The sequence below is a fragment of the Taudactylus pleione genome, unplaced genomic scaffold (assembly GCF_031769625.1).
Source record: "Taudactylus pleione unplaced genomic scaffold, aTauple2 ptg000519l, whole genome shotgun sequence".
NCBI classification, from domain to species: domain Eukaryota; kingdom Metazoa; phylum Chordata; class Amphibia; order Anura; family Myobatrachidae; genus Taudactylus; species Taudactylus pleione.
Genome location: NW_028284921.1, coordinates 1168993 through 1190182, shown reverse-complemented (window position 1 = coordinate 1190182; position 21190 = coordinate 1168993). Strand labels below are relative to the sequence as shown.

The 21190-nt window shown below is 44.1% G+C and overlaps 1 protein-coding gene across 3 annotated transcripts in view; it reads left to right on the top strand.

The window, feature by feature from the left end:
- APBB2 (amyloid beta precursor protein binding family B member 2) overlaps nucleotides 1-21190 on the top strand; it is a 431323-nt gene that overhangs the window by 70849 nt on the left and 339284 nt on the right. For all 3 annotated transcript variants that reach the window (XM_088450563.1, XM_088450565.1, XM_088450564.1), the window contains exon 2: nucleotides 15071-15144. The gene's annotated coding sequence lies outside the window, so the exon portion shown is untranslated. The remainder of the gene's footprint in view (nucleotides 1-15070; nucleotides 15145-21190) is intronic.

Sequence of the window (21190 nt, the reverse complement as noted above, 5' to 3'; positions counted from 1 at the left end):
GTAGTATAGGGGGGGGATTAGTTTTAGGCACCCCTGGGGGGACTCAGGGTTAGGCACCACTAAGGGAGGGTTGGAGGGGGGGAATGTTGGGGTACTTACCAGCCCCAGTCGGGATCTTCACTGTTCAGGCCTCCAGCGTTGGTATTACATCCGCCGGGAACACATCCGGCAGCATTACACACCCAATTCAGATGGCTCAACGATCAATGTTTTCTGCCGATGGTAATAAAAACCATCGACCTTGATGGCATTACTACTATGACAGTCACACAGCAGGGAGCTGCAGTCAGCTGATACAGGGAGGGGGAGGAGAGTTCAGAGGACATACATCGCTGGATATACGATGATCATCAGAGGAGTCATTCACAAAACAACAGGTACTTCAGAAGTGCAGCTGCAGCCATAGGACAGTAACAGAGTGAGTGGCTGCAGTTTATAAGATGCAGCTGCCCCCAGCAACATGTAGAGAAGGATGTCTTACAGAGACTTCCTTCATTTTTGCGATAAGAAGCATCAGCCCTCCAGGTGCAGGCGACCTTGGCAGCTGCCTAATGGTAATTCAGGCGCTGTCGTCTGGTACCTTTATAATGCAGAGCCGAATTCCCCCTGCAGCACACAGACTCTAAGTGGTGTTTTTACTAAATTGCTGGTTAATAAAAATGGAGGTGTTGCCCATAGCAACCAGTCAGATTCTATGTATCCTTTATCTATCACCTTCTAGAAGATAATAGCTAGAATCTGATTGGTTGCTTTATGCAGCCTCTCCACTGTTATAAACCCGCATTTTATTAAATATGCTCCTGAGTGTATATTTTCAGACGGTGGTTCCTACTAATGCTACTCGATTTGAATTACAGTGTGGAGACTGACCCATTATTTGTCATACACATTTTCATCCTGTATATTGATGATGATACAAAAGTGTGCGTTTCTATTCTACATTATAGCAAAATCGAATTGAGAATTCTAATCTAAATTAAACGGGCATACAGTAACACAGGTTGCAATTTTTTCCTTTAGCAAAGAAATATAGCGAATAAAAGTATTACAAACCTCTTCCAGTAATCACAGGCTTTAAATCTGAGGCGCGTAATGTAAGATGTGCTTGTATTAGGGAAAAATGACCTTTTACACATTTTATGGTCATCACCACTTTGGGTGTTTTTGATTTTTGCTGTTATTAGTGTGAATGTAGAGGTTTCCACTGGCCCTTTATGTAGACGAAAGCTCTGGGGTGTAATATAAAGGATTCAGTTACCAGGCCATGAAGCAGATTTCAGATGAGAATGTCACATCTCCTACAACTGCTGCCTCTGCAACTGTGTATTCAGTAACATTCCTTATTCCTGGATAGATAATTTACTGTTTATTGGACCTGATTCAGAGTTGTACACTATGCCGATTTTTTTTCACAGTCATGCGATTATCGGCCTCATGTGCCTGAGTCACACTACACATACGTCAAGGTACATTACCGTAGTCTCTTGCAGCGAATATTTACTTGCAAAGTGATTGACGGTCAGGGAGCTTTTTGTGGGTGGAAACGGGGTAAACGGAGGTGTGTTACAACCATTTTGGGGAGGTGTTACATCCTGTGTCGGCGATCCCGTACGCAGGAAATATGACTCCGGTGCCTCAGTTCCTGTGGTCATTCTGTGTAACCATTCACTCAGGACTGCGAACATCGAATGATCTGCGACCAATGCTGCTCCTTTTTTACGTAGATGTCTGGATTTGCGAAGACGCCGGCAGGTGTCTCAGTAGATATTCTGGGTAAGGATAGTAAAAGTGGCCTTTGAGGGACCCATTAATCATGAGTGTCCCAATCGTAGCGATAAGTTAAGAAAATTTTAACACCCCTGAAAATAATTTTATGGTGTAATTTATCAAATATTCTGAATGCAGCTGAGTGCTAGTAGTCCAGGGCAGTGAGAGTTAGGTTACTGCTACCCCAAGCCAGCTTCCTTAGAGGTGCGCTTGCATGAGCTGGCTTGCCCGCATTTGCGGAATAAAGGAATTAAAATGCTTTATCTCCAAAATATATATTTTTTTTTTCTAAATACCTGATAAATAGGCTTCCCCATTCTTTTACATGGAAAAGCATATCACCGGTGGTAATGAATAATCCTTATTGCTGGCGAAAACTCCCTTTTTCATTCTTTCATAAATAGGAAGACAGAAAACATTTTATATGCCTGTCACAATTTAAACTACAAGGCTGTAACAAAATACATTTATGAGCAATGGTCAAAAATGTAAGGGGTATCCTCTGTTTACGGCCCAATTTGTGTATTCCTATTACAATTAAAGGGTGAATGTTTTAGGGTTTTGTTGCTAGTTTATAATAATGGTTTCCAGGTTGGGAGGCCCCTTGCCTTTAAAAATCCCCTACCCCTCCCCAACCTGCTTATTGTGATTGTCGGTGGTAAACATTTATAACAGTGACTGTCTTGCTGTAGGTCTTGACTTACTCTCTCTGCCAATCCACGAGTTTAGGTTGTTTCTACCTAATGGGGTAAGCGACACCACCAGTCCAGGTGGGCCTTATTGTGTGTAATTGGCAGGGGAGTTTGGATAACTTGAGTTGCTGGCAGTTGGCCCAATCTAAGCCATGAGTTGTTGGTGATGGACTGGCAGCTGGCCCCCATCTACATGCTGTTCATTGGATTATTTGGGCAAGATGGCCATACTGTATCTAGGGTTGTTCTTTCCCACCATACAATTTCCCTCCTTTAAAAAAAAAAAGAAATAAACCTGACCCTTTACCCCCCCCAATATGTCTCTGTGTCTTTTGTTATAGAGAAGTTCTTTCCTCTAATCACCTGGTGTAGAAATGTAGGCCGACATCAGCTGATGGGAAGTTTATGCCCCTGCGTGTCACCAAGCAGTATGTTTATGCCCCTGCATGTCACCAAGTAGTATCTTTGCCATATTCTCAGAATTTACACCTCCTTGATTTAGTCCAATGCCAATTAGAAATATGGCATAATGTGGGTATTGGGAATGTTTTATGGGTTAAGCATTCAAAGTATAGGACACAAAGCCAGATGAGGTATAAATCCATTCTACATCCTTCCACGCGGGACAGAAAGGGTGTAGAAGTGGTGAGGATCTGTAGTCAAGGATCATATACAAACTCCAAGGAAAGGTATGAATAGTATAATTGAAGTCCAGGAAGCCTCAGTGCCAGCTTAGGCCTTACTGATTAATTAGACTTTTTGCACATTTCTGCTCGCCACCTCAGAAGGCTGCAAGCAGAAATGTTGGCACTTGGGGGCTCTTGCGTCCAAACAGAGCAACAATTGAATTGCTCTGTTGGGTGCCCATTAGTTAAGGCGCCCAAAAAATCAATTGAATTCCCCTCTGAGAAGACAGAAAATATCATATTTAGTTTTAGCAACATTCTCTGACTTCACAGATTGATACTACAGGAAACGTGCTAAACTAGACTATGCAAATGTTTTAGTAAGCCCCTTGGTTTCTAGGGGCCGAGAAAATGAAGGCCACAATTTTTTTTGCCAGCAGCTAATTAAGTTAATTGATTATTAATATTAAATAAATTGTTGATCCCAAAACTTAAACAAACTGACATCAGCAATACAGCAACAGTATACATTTTCTACACTTGCAATAGGTTTGTGTTGAACAAGCTGCTTAGGGCGATGCCAAAGGAATTATCTTTGCAGACAGCTCTTAGCTCACTAAGCACTGCATTTTCCTATAGGTCAGAAATGTCTCCTTTTAATAGACGCATAATGAGTCTGAAATTCTCTGGCCGTAGGACAAGAGGAGCTGTTTTTCTGCAGCGTTCTTAGGCTATGTATGATCTATTCAGGACAGGTTTCGGAGATGGTGGCTGGAGGTGATGCTCCTTTCTGTTTGCCTATGAGCTGAATTCTCTGCATAGCTCTCATTCTTTGTGCAGCTGGGTGTGTAGCCTGTTGCTAGGTAACAAGGTATGCAGTAAAATTACATATGGGCTGGCAAAAATCACTATAAAAGAGAATTTCAAGGCCATTTTTTTTTTATTTGGTTTTCCAGGACAGTAAATACATATTTTACACTTAAGCATTATTAGGAATGCCCCCCCTCTTGTTCTTTTCTTTGTAATCACTGTAATTCTGTCCTGTAATTATTTCAGTATATAATACAGCGATTCTCCATGCGTGCAACATCAGCTCTGCCTAGTAAATTTCCTTATTGTCCATAAAGATACAGCTTCTATTGAATACACAGAAGAAACGAGATAAAAATAAAATAAGCCGTGCCAAAGTTAACCTGCTATTCTACAATGTAAACCTGCCCTTGGTAGAAGTATGCCTCCTTTACATTTGGAGTTCTGCCCATGATTTCAGACAGACTTGGTTACTGTATAATGATGAAAGTCAGCATGTTGCAAAGTACTTATCAGAATAAAAGCTTTCACTTGTTAAGTTAATAGGCTGTAAAGGCCTTAAAGCTTAGCACTCCTAAATAAGTATAACCTTAAATCCTTGCAAATGTAAGGATTCACTCTAAACTAATGAGATACAGGGCAAACTAAGCTATAGGGCACTTAAGTAGTTTGCACTCTAAGGAGCTTATTTATTTTACTAAATAGCATTGGTATGGAACATCAAAAGTCATAGTTGTATAATCTGGCAAAGTCACCATAACCTGGCATTTTATGCAGAGTTACAGTAAAAGACTTGTAATATGGGGTGAGCTGCATTGTGCCTAAACTCCTCTGTTTTTCTAGTCCTAAGGCATTTTACTGTGTCAAATCTGGAACTGCGCTAAATATTGTTTCAGACATTTTAATGGACATCATTTATACAGGTACAGATATTTATTTTTGGATTTTGTTTTCTATATTTGTGTATCTGCTTTTTAGTGCAAACCATTACATAAATTGAAATAATTGCAATATTGTTATGCTGGGTACACATTAGCCGATGTGTACCCAGCACGATATCGTAGGTGGCAGGACCCGGCATCGGCAAGTGCATACACACTTGCCAATGCCGGGAACGACGGCGGGAGGCATGCTGCATGACCCTCGCTGACGATATCGCCTGTAAGATCTGCATGCAGATTCGACGGATGATGTCGCTCGGGAGCGCACTTAGTCAGCGACATATAGCCGGTACACAGTGGCCGATGTGTACAATATTTGTGTTTTAAACACTGGGGATAACTGAAGGTGCATATATCTTCTGCTGCCAGGTACAGGAGACAATACAGCAAGCCCTGCAGAAAAAAGGCTCCCTTGATGCTGGGCTGCAGGCTTAAATGCTTTGATCAAATCATGCCAAAATCCCCTTGGTTTTATTTGCTGCACAAACACAAATTTGCAGTAAATTATTGTTAGCGCCGATAGCAGAAGTTTTTCTGTTTTGTATACATTTATGGCATTAATAGTGCCACACTGCTGGTACCATGTATAATATGGGTAAAACCGAGTGTGGGCATATTTCTTTTCTGTTTTAATACAACAAGCCTGTCTGCCCCCATCCCCAAATACATTGATAGGACATTGGAAATAAACTTGTGATAGTGAGGAAACTTTGGATCCTCACCATTGCAGGGTTATCCATCGGAACTAAGCCATCAATGGTTCAGAAACCTCATTTGATTTCCAACTCTACTCCACACTTCCCGCTTGTTACTCTTGAGGCTGAGCGTGTTGCTGGCAGGAGGCGCCTATTGCTGAAACTATGTTAAATGTCCATCTGTGGCGTCCTCAACCAGCCAGCATACACTAAATTATAGAAATAAAATATTTTTTTTTCCTGATCTTACTCACTCTGCAGCCCAGCACCCTAGGCAGCTGCCTAATGGTAGTGCTGGTCCTAAATCTTACACTCAAAACATACAAAAAAAATCCTTTGAATATAATAACCCTAAGTTGTAGCTTAAGGTGCCCACACACAGCGATGTGCTCATGATCAGCTGATGTGTACGATTTCCCTTGAAACTCTCCCCGGCAGCTCTGCACATGATCTGCACACGATTTGGTGTCCAATCTTCATACGATCTCTCCTGCATCCAGACTTTTTACAGTTCATCGCATCCTAGATTGTCAGATCTGCCCTACTGCACGGCAGATCTGACGATGCGATGTGCGACCAGTGGGGACTCACGATTTACTCATGATTTGGGCATATTTTACACAATTTGTCGTAACTATTCATCGAAATCGTCCAAATCGTGTAAAATATCGGTGTGTGTGTGGGCATCTTTACAGTGAGGCAGGTCAGTTTGCACCTGTTGAATTTCAGCTGATGATCATAGATACTGACCCAAAGTCTGCCTGCATACCCACCAGCATATCAAAGTAGAACGAAAACATGGTATTTCCCTGATATGCAAGGCTTTATTCATATAATGTACAAACCAACAAATGCATTTTGAGATGGCGATAACAGAACTAGTGTTTTGGTGGTACAAACTTGTTATATTGGCTGCCCCATGCAAATATTTCTGCCAGTTGGGATTACTGGTGGTAATAGCAATGCTTCCACTGACGCTAAGCCTTTGTTGTATTGGGCGAAGCAAGTAGAACCCTATTGCTTTTTGAACTTCGAAAAACATGCTCCATAGTTACAGGCCAAATAATAATTTACCATTTGTCAGGAGCAGGCAATAATAATCCATAGTGGTCTTCTGACATGAATTATGTTAAGTGTGAAATCTGAATTTAGGGAATGCCAATTCCATGCTGGTGGCATACTATACGAGCCTCCTGGAATAAGACATGTTTACCTTTGAGGAGTGGGTGGGTATCTGGGACCAAAGTGAGGTGTCTGAAAGATTACTGGACTGCCTCACTATTAGTCTCCTATTTATGTATATTGAAAAATATAATGAACGGTCTCTATTAATGACATGTAATTATCTGATATTACCAAGCTATGCTCAGTACCTTGCACAGCTCATTTAGGATGGTAGCCAATATTTACGCTATTTCCAATAGATGCAAACTGTAGAAAATATGATTGCCTTCTTCTGATGGTGTATAGCTAAACAATTTATCATTTGTATACGTAGTTTTCTGCAACTATAATGGATCCAGGTGTCGCTCTATAATGCCTCACATCACTGTTGCTAAGAAATTACAGATTGTATCTAAAAATAAGAGTGGTAAATCACACATATGTTAGTATCTGTTTACAAACTTATTTTTAATAATGTTGGCATTGCAAATAGTGTTATGTTTTATTTACATATTGGGATGGAAAACCAGCCCGGGAGATTACATTTTTACATGTTTCATACAAATTTGAAGTGCAATATTCATATGAAATCAGTATGTGTGCTCCAACATGTGTAATATGAGCACTTTGTTTGGCCCAGTGTAAATAATGGGTGCACTTGGTTTGGTCTAGTGTAAGTGATGGGTAGGCTTGACCAAGTGTAAGTAATGGGTGCACTTGGTCCAGAGTAAGTAGTGGGTGCACTTGGTCCAGAGTAAGTAGTGGGTGCACTTGGTCCAGAGTAAGTAGTGGGTGCACTTGGTCCAGTGTAAGTAGTGGGTGCACTTGGTCCAGTGTAATTAATGAGTGCACTTGGTCCAGTATAAGTAATGGGTGCACTTGGTCCAGTATAAGTAATGGGTGCACTTGGTCCAGAGTCAGTAGTGGGTGCACTTGGTCCAGAGTCAGTAGTGGGTGCACTTGGTCCAGAGTCAGTAGTGGGAGCACTTGGTCCAGAGTCAGTAGTGGGTGCACTTGGTCCAGAGTCAGTAGTGGGTGCACTTGGTCCAGAGTCAGTAGTGGGAGCACTTGGTCCAGAGTCAGTAGTGGGAGCACTTGGTCCAGAGTCAGTAGTGGGAGCACTTGGTCCAGAGTCAGTAGTGGGAGCACTTGGTCCAGAGTCAGTAGTGGGAGCACTTGGTCCAGAGTCAGTAGTGGGAGCACTTGGTCCAGAGTCAGTATTGGGAGCACTTGGTCCAGAGTCAGTAGTGGGAGCACTTGGTCCAGAGTCAGTAGTGGGAGCACTTGGTCCAGAGTCAGTAGTGGGAGCACTTGGTCCAGAGTCAGTAGTGGGTGCACTTGGTCCAGAGTCAGTAGTGGGTGCACTTGGTCCAGAGTCAGTAGTGGGTGCACTTGGTCCAGAGTCAGTAGTGGGTGCACTTGGTCCAGAGTCAGTAGTGGGTGCACTTGGTCCAGAGTCAGTAGTGGGAGCACTTGGTCCAGAGTCAGTAGTGGGAGCACTTGGTCCAGAGTCAGTAGTGGGAGCACTTGGTCCAGAGTCAGTAGTGGGAGCACTTGGTCCAGAGTCAGTAGTGGGAGCACTTGGTCCAGAGTCAGTAGTGGGAGCACTTGGTCCAGAGTCAGTAGTGGGAGCACTTGGTCCAGAGTCAGTAGTGGGAGCACTTGGTCCAGAGTCAGTAGTGGGAGCACTTGGTCCAGAGTCAGTAGTGGGAGCACTTGGTCCAGAGTCAGTAGTGGGAGCACTTGGTCCAGAGTCAGTAGTGGGAGCACTTGGTCCAGAGTCAGTAGTGGGAGCACTTGGTCCAGAGTCAGTAGTGGGAGCACTTGGTCCAGAGTCAGTAGTGGGAGCACTTGGTTCAGAGTCAGTAGTGGGAGCACTTGGTCCAGAGTCAGTAGTGGGTGCACTTGGTCCAGAGTCAGTAGTGGGTGCACTTGGTCCAGAGTCAGTAGTGGGAGCACTTGGTCCAGAGTCAGTAGTGGGAGCACTTGGTCCAGAGTCAGTAGTGGGAGCACTTGGTCCAGAGTCAGTAGTGGGAGCACTTGGTCCAGAGTCAGTAGTGGGAGCACTTGGTCCAGAGTCAGTAGTGGGAGCACTTGGTCCAGAGTCAGTAGTGGGAGCACTTGGTCCAGAGTCAGTAGTGGGAGCACTTGGTCCAGAGTCAGTAGTGGGAGCACTTGGTCCAGTGTAAGTAGTGGGTGAACTTGGCTTGGTCCAGATATGGCTCAATAGTGATGGTTATATTATGATTGAAACACTGCCACTGCCTGCACAAGTTGTGGAATTTTTCCTTTATAATGTGATGACCATTTATTGAACCATTAAATTACCAGTACTCTGAGCACCTGCACCATTACTACAAATGGTTGAAGACGTGGTCTTAATGATCTACACACTCATTAAAACAATGACCTTTTTTGGAAACACACTCTGTGTCGCTTACTAACTGTGAATTATACACACATATATAATTTAATTAATGGATCATTAATGACATTTTATCCTTTGAGCGCCACAAATTTTCAAAATTGCATAGTAAATGACACTGGGCCTGAGCGATGTTCGCACAACTGCGCATGCGTATGGGTCGTAATGCGCATGCGCAAACCAGTCATTGCGGTTGGAAATCGTGCGCTCGCAAAACAGCGAGGGGCTGCTAATTTGAGTGACAGAATGTACCGTTTGTGGGTGGTAACAGGGGAAGGTGCTTGAAAACGGGGGGTGGAGATCCGAACGCAGGCGTGCCAAACGGTCAAAAGGGCGTTTAATGGGTGTGCATAATTAGTAAAGGAGCGTCATCGACCACGTCACTTGGTTGTCTTTTAGCCTGAACTGCTCGCAGTGATAGCGGTAAGAAAAACCTACCACAAGCACTGCGAGCAGTTCAGATGCCTTTCGATGTACCCGATTAATCTAATAAATACCGGAGATGACGTGTGATGCGAACGGCAAAGGGGCGTCTTTACAAAATAGCAAGCGCATTTTTCGTTCGCTCGCTCAGGCATAGAGGCGTCAACAAACCGCAAAGAGCGAGCGCTCAATTTAAATAGCCAGCCCCTTTTTTGGAACGACCGTCCGCAAATAGCGTCTGGCTCTGAATCAGGCCCACTGTCCTTTTTGGAACTTAGTTGGTTGAGAGATGCTGGTCTCAGAGAAGGTATTGATTTAGTAATGGAACGCAGCCTTCCCAGCATATGTCACTGTTCCGCTAAAAAACTTGGATATTGATTGAAGTAGGGTCATCTCTGTAAATTAATTTGTCAATATCTTAAACTAACAATTTAAGTATAAAATGCTTAAACTATTAAAAGTCCTCCTTTAATACAGTGTATTACCCAAATTCTTTTCCTCATGGTCCAGCCTGAGTTATTGTAAATGGGGCTGTCTCCAATAGGGCTGCAACCAACCAGTCTACAGTATAAGGGTATTAGTCTTCCAGGGTAGGATTTGAGGGGGATGTAGTCAGCATCTCAGTGTGCAGGATGCCGACTGTCTAAATACCAGCGCCGAAATCCCAACAACATCGGGATCCCGGCTTCAGTATTCCCACTGCCGGCGACCCGAAGGTAAGGCATCGGGGAGGGAGGTTTAGGGTGTGGGGAGGGGGAGATTAGGTTTAGGCACTAGGGGGGAGGTTAGGTTTAGGGTTAGTGCTACTATACTTGCGTATGGGTGTCTGTATTCTGAGGAGCGGCATCCCGACCGCCGGGAATCCATACCCAATCCAATTTGAGGGATAGTTGCGGTAAAACAGATGTCAGAAATGGACATTCTCTTCATATTAACAGTATATTTTCTAAATGAGTAGAATAATAATTTGCATTGACCTTTATTTAATCTGGTAAAATGCCACAACAGTTGTAAAATGACATGGAAACATCAAATTCGATCAACATTATGTGAGTCTTGTACAACTATCGTTATCTGGCGCTGAAACCTATTAGAGATCTAATACTTAAGTAATGCAGCGGAGTAAGCAAACTCTGTGTGCATTTGCAAAAACAAGATTTCTTTATTAAGTGAGTCTTGATGTTCGGCCTCTGAGATGAACTTTACCTCCCTCCCTCCCTCGTTTTGTTGCCCTGCATGTTCTCATTCTGTGATGGAGGTTAGGTGACATACAGAGATCAATCATTCTCCTGTCACTAGTCATTTCTGTCTTACAGAAGGACCATTATTCACAAATTGCAGCATTTGTTAAAAAACGGGATTAGTGATTTTATGGTAGATCTTTTACTCTGGTGCCGTGATTGATTAGGACTGTATAAACAGGCCTTTATTAGGCAACTATCCTGGAAAGTACTGTAGATTTTTTTTAAATGGCAGTTTGACACAAAACAAATGCAATTCTATCCACTGTATACATAGGATTGGCTTGTTGGGTGGAGGCAGACGCCCCACTGATTTTCAATTAAGCTGTGACTATACTGTGTTGATTTACTGTTTGATAAGTCATTTTAAATTAATTAAGGGGCAATTATTATTTTATTGCCACAGTAAGTCACGTATTTATCAAAAAATTATTACTGGGCAGCTGAGTGATACTATGCTATCCAAACTTATGTGTGAGATAAGATGATAATTTTATGTCTGGGCTAAATATACACCGTTAATTTTTGGAATATTAATTTTTATGCAATCGGGCAAGGACAACCCTAAAGCCTGACACCGGAATGGGTATGTAATCTCGGCAGTCGGGATGTCTGCTGTCAATATACCGACCTCTGCATCCCGATGCTCAGGATCCCGACAAGGGTCGGGTAAGTATACTTACCCTCCCCCCTTCTCCCCTTAACCCTAACCCTCTCTTTACACATCCTAACACTAACCTTCCCCACACCCCACCCTAACTCTCCCTGTTAGTGCCTAAACCTAACCCTCCCCACTTGGTGCCTAAACCTAACCCCCCCCCCCGAGTGGTGCTTAACCCCACCCCGTGGATACCTAACCCTAACCTCCCCCAGCCTAACCCTAACCCAGCGGCTAAGTCCTATCCAGCCCCTCTAGGCTTACATTCGGCACCCTGGCTGCCGGGATTCCGGCGTTGAGATGTCACCAAGGAGCAATGAGGGAGATTGCTAGACTCTTCATGGAGTCAGGGAGATTGCTGCTATTTCAGGGAATCTTCCTGACAATCAGAGAGACCAGGCTATATATATATATATATATTTTTATATATATATATATATATATATATATATATATACATACACACAGTCAGGTCCATAAATATTGGGACATTGACAGAATTTTCATATTTTGGCCTCTATTCACCACCACAATGGCTTTGAAATGAAACAAACAAGATGTGATTTAACTGCAGAGTTTCAGATTTAATTTGAGGGTAATTACATCCAAATCAGGTGAACGGTGTAGGAATTACAACGGTTTCTATATGTGCCTCCCACTTTTTAAGGGGCCAAAAGTTATGGGACAAACTAAACAATCCTAAATCTAACTTTCACTTTTTAATACTTTGTTGCAAATCCTTTGCAGGCAATTAGAGCCTGAAGTCTGGAACGCATAGACATCACCAGACGCTGGGTTTCATCCCTGGTGTTGCTCTGCCAGGCCTCTACTGCAAATGTCTTCAGTTCCTGCTTGTTCTTGGGGCATTTTCCCTTCAGTTTTGTCTTTATCAAGTGAAATGCATACTCAATCAGATTCAGGTCAGGCGATTGACTTGGCCATTGCATAACATTCCACTCTTTAGCCTTAAAAAAGTCTTTGTTTGCTTTTGCAGTATGCTTCGGGTCATTGTCCATCTGCACTGTGAAGCGCCGTCCAATCACCATCACTCTGGTACAAGTTGATCTTTGTCTCATCTGTCCATAGGATGTTGTTCCAGAACTGTAATGGCTTTTTTAGATGTTGTTTGGCAAACTGTAATCTGGCCTTCCTGTTTTTGTGGCTCACCAATGGTTTGCATCTTGTGGTGAACCCTCTATATTCACTCTTGTGAAGTCTTCTCTTGATTGTTGACTTTGACACATATACATCTACCTCCTGGAGAGTGTTCTTGATTTGGCCAACTGTTGTGAAGGGGTTTTTCTTCACCAGGGAAATAATTCTTTTGTCATCCACCACAGTTGTTTTCCGTGGTCTTCCGGGTCTTTTGGTGTTGCTGAGCTCTCCGGTGCGTTCTTTCTTTTTAAGAATGTTCCAAACAGTTGATTTGGCCACACCTAATGTTTTTGCTATCTCTCTGATGGGTTTGTTTTGATTTTTCAGCCTAATGATGGCTTGCTTCACTAATACCCCTTTTACACCAGAGGCTTGCTTCACTAATACCCCTTTTAATACCCCTTTTACACCAGGTAAGACCCAGGTAATGGTGCAGTGTAAACGGTGCAACCCGGGTTATCTGACCTGGATCATGCCTAAAATGAGCGGATTGGTGGTTGTGGAGCATTCACCTCCCACTTTTTATGACCTCACAGGTTTAGCAGGGCAGACCTCAGTTCAGTGTGAACAGGGCTGACCTGGGAGTAACCCAGATCAAAGGTGCTGTGTAAATGGGTCTGACCTGGGTCTGACCAGGGTTGGAACCATGTCCAAAAACCCAGGTCGGACCTGGGTTTTTGGTGGAAAAGAGGTATGTTAGTGACAGCTCTTTGGATCTCATATTGAGAGTTGATAGCAACTGATTCCAAATGCAAATGTGACACCTAGAATCAACTCCAGACCTTTTACCTGCTTAATTGATAATGAAATAACGAGGGAATAGCTCACACCTGTCCATGAAATAGCTTTTGAGTTGACTTTTGGTCCCTTAAAAAGTTGGAGGCCCATATTGAAACTGTTGTAATTCCTACACCGTTCACCCGATTTGGATGTAATTACCCTCAAATTAAATCTGAAAGTCTGCAGTTAAAGCACATCTTGTTTGTTTCATTTCAAAGCCATTGTGGTGGTGAATAGAGGCCAAAATATGAATATTCTGTCAATGTCCCAATATTTATGGACCTGACTGTATATATGTGTGTGTATATATATATATATATATATATATATATATATAAGTGTATATCAGCGGCACTCACAGGACTTCACAATAGATGAAACAAACAGGTCAGTTGTATTCCAACGTTTCAATCTCTTTAATTTTGAGATTTTCCTCAGGGACCCTGAGGAAAATCTCAAAATTAAAGAGATTGAAACGTTGGAATACAACTGACCTGTTTGTTTAATCTATTGTGAAGTCCTGTGAGTGCCGCCGATATACACTTATTATTCGGGCAGATTGCATCTATCCGGGGGAGGGCACCCAGGCAAGTAACCCTCTATCATTCTATTTTTGGGAGTGCTGGACGTCGAGATTATTTAATAAATATATATATATATATATATATATATATATTATATATATATATATTATAAAACCTGACACACAACTGCACAGCAAGTTTAGGTTGTACAGCCTTTGCCAGCCATCAACTTTATAAATGCAAAAACATTCGGTGTAAAATATGTTCCACATGCAGTACCACAGACTGAGAATAAGATACTAAAATCATGTGAACAGATAGCAATATAGGAGGGGGGTCTGTGCACCAGGTAAGATGGACCTCTTTATGGTGTAGTCACAGGTTACAATAGGTCTATGACATTTTAGTTACTGAGACAAGTTAAGAATCACAAAGAACAATGACAAACAAGAAGCAGAAACAATGAGCATCTAATGTAAACAAAAAACTTGTAATAACCAGTAAATAAATGTTTCCTTACATAACAATGAAATTAAATCCTAAAGGGGACAGTGTAGTAAAGCCACGGAAATGGCCAAATATGGCTTTACTATATTCTGTCTTGGTCTCTGTAATATACCACATTATTTTAAGCTGACTGAGTTATAAACATACAATACTATATTATATATATTATACTATTACACACACTGACAAATGCGACCCCCCCCCTCACCCCTCACAGACACACCTGCGGATCCGGAGGAGAGCGCCGGGATAGTTACCTGAACGCCGCTGCTCCTTCTCTTTGCAAAAAAAATATATAAAAGTCTATATATCGTTTAGCTGCGCAGCGATGGAGCGCCGGCCAGGGGGAGTTTGTAGGTACTCCGAAACCCCACTGCGTGCGAGTATGACAAGGTACATCATACGGACACGTACAGCTATACCATTGTGTCTGAGCCACCCGCCTCTAAGCCATAATAGGCCGTGTCTAGAAGGTTTTCCTTTAGAATAGATGAGGAGTAAGCTAGGAAGATTATTGTGAGTATTTGCGCCTGCTGTCTATTTACTGCATCAGGCAGTTACTGCTACAAAGGGCAAAATATAACTGTATTATGTTGCTGTTGTGCTGGATTCTTATCTTGTTGGGTTTTGAGTTATCCTCTCATTTATTTATTTAATTTCAGGATTCAAGTCATGTAGTAGAAGAAATTGGATAAATCACAATCTGAACACGGTCAACATACAAACGACCACTAAGGTAAGGTTGCATCTTGCGATGTACATGGTATGCACATGGTATCATGCCCACCCCAAGTCCAGGAACGGTGAAGGCTACGTAGCCGCTAGGCTCTGTGATGTAGTGGTGTGCCTTGTGTGCATTGAGAAATAATTAAGACTGTAAGGGATCATGTGACCAAAACAGGGCTGTTCTGTTACTTGTCCGTTCATCACACCCTGCAGTATTAAATTGGTGCAAGCAAACAGTCAACTTAACAGCATAAAAGCATTTTCTATTTGCTTCCAGTCTAGTCTTAATTACATCTTCATTAGAAATAACGTAAGTATTGCCTATATCAACTAATCAGACCCAACTTTGATTTTTATAAACCTCATGAGAAAGAGAGTGTGGAATATCATGGTCAACGCCACCCTTTCCTTGTGTACAAGTTTTCCTATATGACCCCACCTGTCATTCATATTTGTCCATTCACATCAGTCTCTGCCCCAGTGGAGCTTACAATCTATATTCCCTATCACATGCTCACACACATACACACTAGGGTACATTTATGTTGGGAGCCAATTAACCTACCAGTATATTTTTGGAGTGTGGGAGGAAACCGGAGCACCCGGAGGAAACCCACGCAAGCACAGGGAGAATATACAAACTCCACACAGCCACAGGGAATTGAACCCATGACCTCAGTGCTGTGAGGCAGTAATGCTAACCATTACACCGTCTGTGCTGACCCAACATTCTTATGTCATTCTACTGTGGAGCAACAATGAAAAGAAAATTTGCATGGCATATAACAACTAACGGGAGGGAACACAAAGGCAATAGAGGACAAATTGGCTGGAAGACCTATCGCCCACTCAGGAAGATTTGTCTCCCACTGCCAAAAATGCCTTGTAGAACATTGGGACTTCGAAAACATGTCCTTACATACACTAATCATCTGCAATTTCCCATCTCTGCTCTCGTCTCCCATTCCATCTGCAATTCAGTTTCCTGCAATAACATTTGCATTGTTGATTTGGCAGTTTCCATCTAAATCCCATCCCACGGCACACGGTGTGTTGAATATGAGAGATGATTAATCAAACAGCAATTTTGCCTGCATCTTTCATCTGCATCTCTCTTAAATAGGTTTTTAAAAATATGCAGATACCTAACGATATTGTTATAAAGGCTGTAGATTTGCAACTGAGCATCGCTTGGAGTCATTTACAAACACAGTTCATCATCCCAGGGATAGAAACTGAGAACCGTTTCTCTTAAGTCTACAAAAAAGTGGGTTTAGAATCAGAATGGCTGCATTCATAGTGCTTAATGTTGTTCTGCATTTATTTAGTGCACAGATGGCAATCTATTCTTTGTTTACTTGTGCTAGTAATGGGTTTCTGTTTTGCATTTGTCATGTTTAGTATAGGTTCTGGAGATTGAAGTGTATAGCATTCCTCCTGTAGCACAGTATAAATGGCCACTTGACTTACTGCATGCTGTGTCCCAACTCTTCTACTGTTACATATTGATGGTCGCTAAATAGATTTATATTGAAAGCAAGCCGCCTATAACAATGATGTTAGCCGTGTTATGGAAAAAACATCTGAAAGCATTTGTTTTGCTGCAGAAAGCTTTGTGCTGTCTCAGTCACAAGTCAGGTCTCTGTGAAAGGCTTGTTGCAAATAATAGAATGATAAAATGTAATTTTGCAGAATACTTTATACGATACAGTATCTGCATTAACCTCGTCCTTTTACTCCATAATCATATCTGCAATTAGATCCAATAATTTTTCGGGCAAATAAAACGGGATTTTAAAGCTCGATTTTGATTTCGGGCAATTCAATTAGATACCGTTTTATTCGGCCGAAAAATTATCTGTTCTCACGGATCCAATGTGTTAACTCAGACGCCTGCCCGAAAACAGATGGTTATCGGGGATTTTTTTTTGGAGCCTGCTGAAAAATGAACAATAAGCAGCTGTCAGCAGCCCAGCACATGCTGCTGTGTGTTGGGCTGTTGTGGGACCAGCAATTCTGCTGCTGTACTCTCCACTGCGTGTGCTGGAGTGGGGGTGAGCTATCACACTGATCGCGCCTCCCCCCTGGATTTTCCCCTGGCTGAGAGGCTCATAGCGCCCCCCTTCTCAGTGCCGCAGCAAATAGGTTTTATTTAGTTTTTTTAAATAGGCGTGGCCACGCCTCCTGCAATTAGGCCTGGTCCCCACCCTATTATGTGCCGACTTCGGGGCTAATTGAATTAACCCGGGGGATCAGTTAGTCAGGGTTAAAGTACAGCAGCTAATTGAATTCCCCACTATATCTGCAATACTCTTGAATTAAGGGGTGTTCTCCTGCACTCCCGGGAGAGTAGACCAGCCCCCCGGATGCCACCCACTTCCCCGGAAAAGTGGACAATCCGTGTACTTGATGGTGCAAATTACTATGACTCAATAAACACTCACTTTATATCATAGAAGCATCGTGGAGCAAGGAATATGATTTATACATTAAGCTAGTTTACCAGTATTCTGTTTTATTGGTGACTTTCTCTAGTGTTGCCTGGGGTTTTTTCTTCTCTATTCTAGGGATGTATTTAGGATCACAATACCGACAGCTGCATCCTAACAGTCACAATCCTGACAGATCCTGATGTTAAGTATTAGGGATAGGGTTAGGTTTAGGGTTAGGCACTAGGGGGGAGGGTTAAGGTTAGGCTGCGGGACGGAAGGTTTAGGGCTAGGGGGAGGATCAGGCTAACGATTCAATACTTACCAAAATCTGCCAGGATTCTGAAAGTCGGCATTGTGACCGTCGGAATCCCATACCCAATACCTCAGTTTTTTTGTTCCTGCCCCCTGAGCCTCTCTCTCTCCTGCCCCCTGAGCCTCTCTCTCTCCTGCCCCCTGGGCCTCTCTCTCTCCTGCCCCCTGGGCCTCTCTCTCTCCTGCCCCCTGGGCCTCTCTCTCTCCTGCCCCCTGGGCCTCTCTCTCTCCTGCCCCCTGGGCCTCTCTCTCTCCTGCCCCCTGGGCCTCTCTCTCTCCTGCCCCCTGGGCCTCTCTCTCTCCTGCCCCCTGGGCCTGCCTCTCTCCTGCCCCCTGGGCCTGCCTCTCTCCTGCCCCCTGGGCCTGCCTCTCTCCTGCCCCCTGAGCCTCTCTCTCTCCTGCCCCCTGAGCCCCTCTCTCTCCTGCCCCCTGAGCCCCTCTCTCTCCTGCCCCCTGAGCCCCTCTCTCTCCTGCCCCCTGGGCCTCTCTCTCTCCTGCCCCCTGGGCCTCTCTCTCCTGCTCCCTGGTTTATCCTTTAACATGCTTGCTTCTTTACAAATATGGGCATATTCGCATGTATTCACGCAGGCAAATTACATTTAGTCCAAAATGTCTGTCGGTCTGACAGACATACCTGACAGTGTATGCCCAACTTTATATGTGATCTGATTTACCCCAAATATGTATCTTTGTTTTATTATGAATTTATGACACACACATGACCCTTTATGTCATGACATTGATAGTTATTTGTGAATCCTGCCCACAGAGAGCTGTGTATTTCCCCTGGACAACATTGATTGCAATCAGTTTCATTGCAAAACCCTTCCATGAGCAATCTGGATGGCAGAATAAGAGGGAAGGGTCAGCGCTATACTCCCTGCCTTATGCACTAATTCTGCACATACTTACCTACTCTTCTGGGATGTTTGGGAGACTCTGGAATTTGGGGAGTTACAGACTCCTGAGAGATTAGACCAGCCTCCTGGATCCACTCACTTCCCCAGGGAATTGGGCAGTCCGGGTGTTTGATGACGCGATTTGCAGTGAATTGTGTCATTTTGGCTCTGCACCCCACTGCAATGAGCAGCAGGGGTCAGGGTTACAATGAGGCCCCTCACACCTCCGAGATCTCCCAGGTGTGCACTAGTGAAATGTCGGCAAGTGAGAGACTGCATAACCCTATAGTAACTATACTGTGCGAATGAGATGTTAAGATTTGTATGTTTTTTCCCTTTAGAACGTTTGGAAGCACTCTTTGCTTTTTGTTTTATAACATATGAAATAAGAGTACTTATGTTGGTACATAGCAATGGGTCGGTTTGCCCCCGTGAGTAAGTGCGCGCATAATTACGGTAGCTCTGAACTCACGTGGCTGTGTACAAATATCTGCAAATCCAGGGGAATACGGGGCGAGTGTATGTGCCGCTGCCTGCATTTCCCCGCCGTTACAGAGGCACATCGCCCCTTTCACAGCTAATTGAATTGTATCTGTTGTATTGTTTTGTGTGCTAAACATGGCACTTGTTACAGTATATTACATTATATATAAACAGCCTCTGGTTTTGTTAGACTTTTATCATTGGTCTGTTGGGACCCGGGAAACAAACACAATGTTTGACAAATTATATAAGGACACCGATATATAATGTTGACACTGACATTTTATTGGCAAGTCCCCCTATAAGTTACTTGCTGTGGGACCCCTACAAATCTTAGTCTGGTCCTGTCCATTGCCCATCCCTGCTATAAGATATCAGAACAATGCATTAATATAGTTCCCCTAGTTACTTAGGCCCTCATTCAGAGCCGTACGCTCTGAGCAGAGCGCACGCTCTGAATGAGGGCCGGGCTCCATTTTCATGGAGCGTCCTCCTGGACGCTCGTATAGCTGTGGGTCACTACCCACAGGCTATACGAGCGTGCATTGTGATGGTCGCGATGGTCGAGACCATCGCGACCATCGAATTTGCGAGCCGGAGCCTGCGGTTGAGGTTTTCAACCGCAAGCTCCGGAGTGATTTTGGCTCTATCAGAGCCAAAATCACTCCCACTGACATCACTAGTGATGTCAGTGGGCCGGCTTCTGACGGGAGGCGTTCCCGGCACGCCCACCAAAGGGGGCGTGCTGTCAATCAACATTGACAGCACGCCCCCTTTGATCGGACACAACGAGCGAAGGACTTTCCTTCGCTCGTCGCGTCTGGCGCATGCGCACGACGGAGCTCCCTCCGTCGTGCGCATGCTCAGTCCATAACATCGACCCACTTGCGAGCGGACAGCCGCTCGCGAGTGGGTCTGAATCAGGCCCTTAGTCCCTGTAGTCTGTTCAGCTATCTAATATATTTTATGTTCTAGAAATCCCTTAGCACATTTTGATACTGGAGCTATTTGCAAGAAGCTTCCCATAAATAATCTGTAAGGCTGCAGCTTAGCACCGCACGCCCACTGAATCGCACCTTATTTTATCAGCTTTACGTTAGGATTTAGGAGATTTCATTTTTATTACCATCAAGATATCGGTTCGGTTTCAAAAGCTATAAAAGCATCTGACTGAAAACATTTATATTCACCGGGAATTCTCATTCTGTGCACAATTAATGGAACAATTAACTGTGAACTGTTTTAGAACTTGGTGACAAAATGTTATTTCCAACAGCTTATAATGCCTGTTTCTACTTCAGGGTCCATAGGGTATCCACAGGATACCTTGGGGTATAGGTGTGACGTCAGTCATCGGGCACCAAAGAGTTAAGCTTTCAGCCTCCCTGGATGCACTAGGTCCCCCTCCTATACCCCGCCCCCGAGCCAAGGCACCTCAGTTTAGTTTGGTGCCCGGCCGGAGTCGGGTGCACCTGTCGGAGTGGGGGCTAGAAGAGCCCCTGAAGCTTTCTTCTATGCAGCTGTGGCTGCACATCTGGATGTACAGCATGGACAGTCAGTCCTGACGTCCATGCTGTCTTCCCTACACCCCCGCCGGTACCAGAACGCCGGTACCGATCCGGGGATGCTGGTGAGCATCTGGGGTCACAGCTAGCGGTGACCCCAGATGTTCCAGACCATGGCCGGATTCAAGGGGGACAAAGGTAAGCAGCGGGGTCCCGCGGTGGGTCCCCGCTGATCACATGGTCCTGAGTCCCCAGGCAGGGGGCTCCCTGGGGACTGGCTGCAGCGTGGAGCCAGGCGACCAACCTGCGCTTCCACTACCCCCTGGGACAGCGGACCGCAGCAGAGCGGTAGCGCTGCGGCGTCCCAGGGGGTTAAATGCATGCCAGGGGAGCGCGCCTTCCCTGTCTCACAGCCGGCGCCTCCC